Source organism: Mytilus edulis, chromosome 10, assembly GCF_963676685.1.
Source record: "Mytilus edulis chromosome 10, xbMytEdul2.2, whole genome shotgun sequence".
Classification (NCBI taxonomy): Eukaryota; Metazoa; Mollusca; class Bivalvia; order Mytilida; family Mytilidae; genus Mytilus; species Mytilus edulis.
In genome coordinates this window covers 36,694,138-36,702,576 of record NC_092353.1, presented here as the reverse complement: position 1 = coordinate 36,702,576, position 8,439 = coordinate 36,694,138, and positions in this window count along the sequence as shown.

Genomic DNA, 8,439 nt, shown 5'->3' with positions numbered 1-8,439 from the left:
AGATCCATGAATATATTAGTTGCATGTATACTATGCTATACTATACTATACTATAATATACCACTTTAATATATAGAGACTCTAGTATTAATTGCAGTGAGTTTCCGTCATCAAACCGACTTTTAAGGGTATACGATACAGTTTTGAACCTGTATTTACAAGTTGATGAAAATTTGCATGTAGGCTATTTTTTATCTGATTAAATCAAATATGTAATAAAAAATATACCTTCATGTGCTACTTTTTGAGTAAAATGAGGTCGAAATTTTGTATATTTGCTCAAAATTCAGATTTGTGTCCGCATTTTCTTTTTCGAAAGAAAGACATAACTTTTTTGTTTTAAAAGATAAACACAAATTGTTTTTTGTTAAATAATCGGTAATTTCTGTATTTTATAAGTATCATTAAAAATTATGCAATTTTTATTCCGAAATAACTCTATATTTATCAAATGTTCATGAATAGAGGAAAAAACGTCATTTTTTGCTGCATGTTTATCAAAATTAAAAAAAATGCGCTATTTACAGTTTTATAAAATTTGGGTCACATAATCTCCTTGCAAAATGAAACAAATTGCTGTTTTAAAAAATAGGGGTCCATGCACTCGTTTTCAAATTAAAACAGTTTGAATTATAAAAATCAGTCGAAAAATGCATCTTTTCCCGATATGTCATAGTTTGACGTCGCGAAAATAACATTTTACGTTAGCAACGTCATTACCTTCCCTGTAACTGTATCGTATGCCCTTAAGTCGGACATGACTCCCGGTTTTAACATCGAGAACCAATCGTATATGATAGATAAATAAGCCAATCAGAGCGTTGTCCGTATCCTAATTTTTATATCATAAGAACAACTAATAATATACCTCGGTTTTAACTTGCACATAATAAGTACTCGGACGGGGACAGGACAATTATATTCGCGTTTATCTGCAAATAATGGAATATAACTGAAAACAAAATAATATCGGACTTTGAAAAAAAGAGAGGGCTTTGCAATATTGCTTTTAAGTCAAACAGGACTTCCGGTTTTAAATTTGCACACAAATTCATAAGAGTACTCGGGAACAGGACAATAATTATTGTGTTGATAGAGATTCCATATAATATAGCAGTGATCGCCTAGGAGAAGAAATTGATAGTTAATGGTAAATACACTTTATTTATAGTATACGTAACTATGTTCATAATAAACAGAAACGCGACAATAATAGAGAAAAAAATGGACTTTAAAAACAAGGAAGAGAGCTTAAACTGTTTCCAAGTACCTATGAATTTTGATACCCTTTCTGAAATTCTCCAGACATGAAATCTTTTACTGAAATTCTCCAGACACAAAATCTCGCAAGCTCTAAATGCCCGATTTCGCGGGTGTGTTCTAGTAATATTGAAATTAAAAGCCCGGATCATACAGTTGCTACTAAATCTCAACTCAATAAGGCTCAAGTACTACATTCCGATCTTGTTCGAGTTGATCCGGATGGTCTATTACAACCATGTATTAAGGAAAAATTTAAATCTTTACTTAGACAGTATGACAATGTTTTCAGTCCAACGTTAAAAAGCTACAATGGAGCAGTTGGAGCTCTGGAAGCAAAAGTTTACATGGGACCAGTTCAACCTACACAAAGAAAGGGACGGATACCACAATATACAAAAACGCAGCTTGTTACTTTACAGAAAAAATTCAATGAACTCGAAGACATGGGTGTGTTTAAAAAACCAGAAGATATAGGTGTAACAGTAGAATATCTTAATCCATCTTTTCTTATCAAAAAACCGAATGGAGGTTTTCGACTTGTAACAGCATTTGCTGATGTTGGCCGCTACAGTAAACATCAACCCTCATTAATGCCAGACGTAGATTCTACACTTCGACAAATTGCTCAGTGGAAATATATTGTGATTTCTGATTTGACTAAATCTTTTTATCAAATACCGTTACATGTCGACTCGATGAAGTACTGTGGTGTCTCAACCCCATTCTGTGGTGTAAGAGTATATGTGAGATCTTCAATGGGGATGCCTGGATCGGAGACAGCATTAGAGGAACTTACTTGCCGTGTACTAGGCCACCTAGTACAAGAAGGAGTCGTAGCCAAAATTGTGGACGATCTATATTGCGGCGGCAATTCACCAGAAGAACTTCTTACTAACTGGGAAAAGAGTGTTACAAGCCTTACAGAAGTGTAGCCTCGATTTATCAGCTACAAAAACAATCATTGCACCTAAACAAGCTATAATTCTCGGTTGGATTTGGGAACTTGGATTAATCCGTGCAAGCCCTAACCGCATTGCTACACTTTCAAACTGTCAGCCTCCAAAGACCGTACGTGCACTTAGATCATTTGTGGGTGCCTACACAGTGTTGTCTCGTGTAATTAAGAACTCTTCTGGACTTCTGTCACTTCTTGAAAACGCAGTAGCTGGATCTGAGTAAAACGATACAATATTATGGACCGAAGAGCTTAACTCAGCCTTAACAAGTGCACAAAACGCACTTTCGACCAATCGTTCGATTGCTCTCCCTCGTCCAAACGACCAACTTTGGATTGTTACAGACGGAGCTTTAAAAACATGCGGACTTGGAGCTACTTTAAACATTAACAGAAACGACAAACTTCCTCTTGCTGGATTCTTCAGTGCGAAACTTAGACAAACTCAACGCCAGTGGTTACCGTGTGAAATTGAAGCCTTATCAATTGCAGCGTTTATCAAACATTTTAGTCCGTACATTATTCAATCTTTATCTACAGCATGTGTTCTAACTGATAGTTAACCGTGTGTTCAAGCCTTTGAAAAGTTATGTAGAGGTGAATTTTCATCAAGTCCTCGGTTTCTACTTTTCTGTCGACTGCGAGTTGCTTCCAAGTATCTATAAGACAATCATGTTTCTGGATTGGCAATACTACCATCTGACTATTCAAGCCGTAACGCACCCAATTGTGACAATCCCGCCTGTCAAATTTGCAATTTTATACATCTTCTGGAGGAATGCGTTGTGCGTCACGTAACAACTACAGATATTCTAAACGAATCAGTAAAGCTTCTCTTTACAAGCAGAGCAGCATGACTTTCAAACCAGACCGAATGTTCTGACCTCCGGCGAACGGTTGCTCACTTACGACAGGGAACCAGACCCTCTAAGAAACTCACAAATATAAAGGACATGAAGCGCTACCTGAATGTAGCTTCGTTAGCTAACGACGGACTATTAGTAGTAAAAAGAAACCTTCCGTTTACACTTTGTCGTGAATTAATAGTTGTACCGCGGCAAGTATTAGATGGATTAACTACTGCAATTCACATAAAACTAGACCATCCGTCATGTCACCAGATGAAGTCCATATTACAACGATACTTTGACGCATTAGACATGAACAAGGCTATCGAATCTGTAACTAGTAGCTGTCATCAGTGTGTTTCATTGTTGAAGACCCCAACGGTCCGCGAAGAGCAGAATTCAGAAGATCCACCTGAAACTGTTGGTTCTTCATTTGCCGCAGATGTCTTAAAACGTGAGCGTCAGATATAGTGTTTGTTTTACGAGAATGTGTAACTTCTTACACCTTTACAAAACTATTAGATACCGAGCGCCATCACGATTTACGAGATGCAATTATTCAACTGCTTGCTGAAGTCCACCCTCTAGACGGCCCATTTGCTGTTATCAGGACCGACCCTGCATCTGGTTTTAAAACTTTAGAAAAGACGAATTGTTAGCTAGACAACGCATCACTCTAGAATTAGGCCGCCCCAAAAATGTAAACAAAAAACCCGTTGCTGAAAAAAGCTATTCAGGAACTAGAAGATGAAATACTTCGTTCGAACCCGTCAAGCCCAGTATTAACACCATTAACGCGTTCCCTTGTCACAGCTCGACTGAATACACGTATTCGAAATCGAGGATTATCCGCACGTGAAATGTGGACACAGAGAGATAAGTTTTCCAAATACCGCTCACCGATCAAAACCTTATTATCGCCCAACACTAACAAAGATTAAAGAATATTCCACACAGCGAAAAGAAATTCAATGACTATGTTATGATCTGTTATGTACTGAGTGAGTGTAATGGAGAGATTCCTAATTGTATTTAGAACAGTTCATTTTTATTTAGTTTTACTTATTGCATTAAAGGGGCAGAATAATCCCCAACACCAGAGGGCAGTCTACCCTGTGAAGGGTTCATAATTGTATAAAAATAAAGGGGGAAAAAAGCGATAACGCCAGGTAGTTTCATATTCCGGAAACGGTTTTCCGATGTGTGTTTGACATTTAACATAAACTCTCTCTCTTCTTTTTTTTAAAACGATTATAGGGAAAACGGTATAGTATCAGGCCTTTTGTGTACCCAAGGCAGGTGAAGGAAGTCAAATTAGGAGCGCTGTGATTGGATGTAAGGGTACCATATATTTTTTTATTTATCTATGAATAACTGCACGGCCGACACTCGGCTAACCGAGAGATTGGTCGGTTAATCCATATTGAGTATGCGGCTATATGGGCGATTGGTCTGTTAATCGGGTTGGTTATACGTCTGTTAAGAGTAAAACGCTTAATTTAATGTTAAACTCTATTAAATATACAGATTTTTGGCATGTTATAAGAACCAAATCAAAAAAAGAAAAGTGTCTGACAAAATGATATCTATCATAGAACATTTTGAACTTGTAAAAACATTTCTTAGTGTGCGCAGTTTTCAGTAAAACTAAAAGGTGTCGCGCAAGTATGTAGTATTTAAGAGATAACTGTATTGTATTTGAAGCTTTAAGGACGTCCATCGGTAGTTTTACTGTCGCAAATAACACGTTCTCATCTAAATTTAGAAATTCTCATATGCCACTTAACTTATTTTTGTGTGAAAAGGCTACAACATTTGGGATTATTGATATATTTCGCGTTAAAAACTCACTGTATAGCATTAACAATATTTGTTTGTCATCTTTTGGCAAGATTTGTGATCTTTCTTTGTAATTGCGAACCAAAATTTCATCATTTTATCATAAACCTTTTTCATAGGATGCTAGAATGAACTATTTTAACACCAAGGAAATAGTTCAAGTAAATAAACCCTAAAAAGATACTCATTCTGCATTTTTGTTATACTTTTATGTCATTTTTGAAATATATACATAACATAGCATTTATCCATCTTTATTTCAGATGTTTCAATGAAAAGAATGCTAAATTAAGTTTTTTTTCTCTTACTTGTATTTGTCAGGTCTGTATGCCTGCATACCACCCTGGTGTATGCTAAAACCTCACTATATGTGTATACTAGAATTTGTCAGGTCTGTATGCCAGCATACCGACCTGGTTAATGCTAAACTCTCGCTCTATGCATATACTAGCAATTTTCATGTCTGTATGATAGCATACCGACCTGGTTAATGCTAAACTCTCACTCTAAGCACATCCTAGTATTTGTCAGGTCTGTATGCTAGCATACCGACCTGGTGTATGTTAAACTCTCACTCTATGCATATACTAGCATTTTTCAGGTCTGTATGCTAGCATACCGACCTGGTGTATGTTAAACTCTCACTTTCTGCGTATATAAGTATTTGTCAGGTCTGTATTCCTGCATACAAATCTGGTGTATTTAGAACCCTAAATATATTTATTTTGGCATAGTTAAGGTCTGTATGCCTGTATACGAACCTGGGATATGTAAGCCGATTTTTTTAAAAATTTATTTTGGCTTTTTTTTCTGCTAGGTACTTGTATGCCTGCATGGATTCTAAAATTTTATTCTGGATTCATGTTTGTATTGGCAAGTCTGTATGCCTGAATGCTGTATATTTTTACTGTGTAGTAACATTTCTTATTTAATTATGTTTGCATACCTCCCTTAGAAAATAAGGAGATGTGTATGATTGTTAAATGAAAAGGTCGAATTACATGGATGTAAGGAATTCGAATTACTTATGTATAGCCTTCAACTTCATTTGAATTTGAAAGAAAGCTCCTAATTCTTAACTGCAACACTCAGGGGTTTATTCCTGTATACCAACCCGCTTTTCAATAAACCCTTGTAAAACAATGGAATTCATGGGTTTGATTGTCGGCATACCAACGTATAATCCTATACACATTGGAACATAAAACTTTGCATATTTGTTTGACATTTTCAGTTCACGGTATTCTTGCATACAACACTGGTGTACGGTGAAAGCTTATTTTTCTTGCATGGATACATACACGCTTTAATTGCTTGTATACCAATCTATGTTTTATTGAATTGCAGTTTTACATACATTCTAGTATTGTCAAACCAAGCTTGTGTTCAGTAAGCTTGTGTTATTGTGTATGGTTTGCCCCAGTCTTAAATGTCTGCATATTTGGTGGCACTTATTAGATATTAAGCAAGCTGAATGGTTTGCATTCCAACCAGCCTTATATTGTATTCATATTTTGAATTGCAAAACTATCATTTTTCATCATTCTCTAAGTTATAGACTTCAGGAGGGGCGAAAGATACCAGAGGAACAGTCAAACTCATAAATCGAAAATAAACTGACAACACCATGACATGAAATATACAAATTAAAGTACACAAGAAACAGCATAGAAAACAAACACAGTCTGAGCAACACGAACCCTAACCAAAAACTGGGGATGATCTCAGGTGCTCCAGAAGGGTAAGTAGATACTGCTCAAAATGTCCAACAGTGGCACCGTCGGGTTCCTTATGTTTTTACAAACCCGATAACTAGCTTTATACAGTAAGTCAAATTCATGAAACGGGAAGGGGATTGTAGTTATGACGTGAGAAACATATACGATATCATCTGTGAAACGGTTATTCAATAACGGTCAACCATCTATATACTATGGTAACAATTGTGTATACACTGGAGTTGTAAAAACAAATCCTTCAACCAGGAAAGCCAAAGAATTGATGCCTTTTCTAGTGAAGCCATGCATACATTATTAGCAGGAACAGCAAAAAGACTGGTGTTGTTCATTGGTGTCATAGTTTTCTAGGAAGGCATTGGTTTAACCTATCCAGTCACTAAGAAGTGTTACAATTAAATTCATAAGCAACACATAAATAGTTACATGAAAGGTATAGCCAATGTTGGAAAAATGCTGAAACGAGAAATGGAAACTACATATTATATACATATACATATGCGAGTAAATATTTTACACTTCACAAATTTAACATTGATGTGGCGTGGTCAACTACATCAAAGATTTGATGGTCAATTATACTTAATTTGTTGAATGATCTTTCATCTTGATTATTAAATGTGACAGTTTGCATGTACGGTACATTAGTTGCACAGTAGAATTGTAATAACATTTGGACGTTTATCAAAGCAAGGTTTAATGTAATTTAAGGACAGCGGTTCATAGCACGATTTTGTAAGAAACTTTTTGCATTGATCACGTATATTGGTGTAGTAGCTTGAAGTAACAATTAAGTTGCGATATAGATTATAATGAAGTAACATGTTGTTTTATAGAGTTGGAACTAAGTAACGTTTTGTATTGGAATTTATAACTGTGAACCTGGGCTGTGAACCTTTTAAATATATCATATATATACATGTACTTTTATATGATTAAACATGTGAACATTAAACAGACTTCGTTACTAGTATATAGACGGTAGTGAGTCTATATATATATGGTGAAATATTTAATAGCTATTTCCTTATGTAAACGGGCAAGAAGGATTAGATCCCAGATACATATATATCCAAAATAATGACTGTCCAAAATACACAGAACAAAGACCCGTTTAGCGTTACATTTATATCACAATTACTGATTTTAAAGTTTATATGAACTAAGGGTTCTTTATAGTGGTTGAATTGAACTTGTTCCCTTGAAAAACAAATTGTCGCCATGCATGTGATTGATTGAAGATCAATGAAATATGTCATTTCCTTAGTAACATTCATTTTCCCAATTTGAACACTCTTGACAAATAGACAAGATGCAAATTATTGCAAGAACATAGTGATTAATTTAAGTACTTCATCTTGACAGTCACTGCATGATTTTCAAAAAAAAAAATAACTTACAAGACCAAGACGACCCCCTACTGACGAAGTGGTTGTCTTAAAAGTTTACATTACAGCAATTTTGCACCTGTCCTAACTTGTAGCAAGGAACCTCTGGCCTTTTATTTTTCTTATAATGAATTTTGCGCAATAATTGCATGCTTTGTAAATGACACAAAAATGGAAACAAACTACAAAACCTTCAAGACACAGACATTAATATACTTGATTTTTTTCAAATTGTCGAGTAAAAAATGCTTCTTTTTCAGAAACGATTTTTAGTGGCAGGAAACGCCGGCCAGAATGCAGGATTTTAACGCTATGAACCCCAGAGCTTGTGGGGGCTCAAGGCGGCCCCCATACCCTCTGCCGTAAGACGCTGGCGGAACACTTCCGTGTCCCATATGTCTAATTTGCCA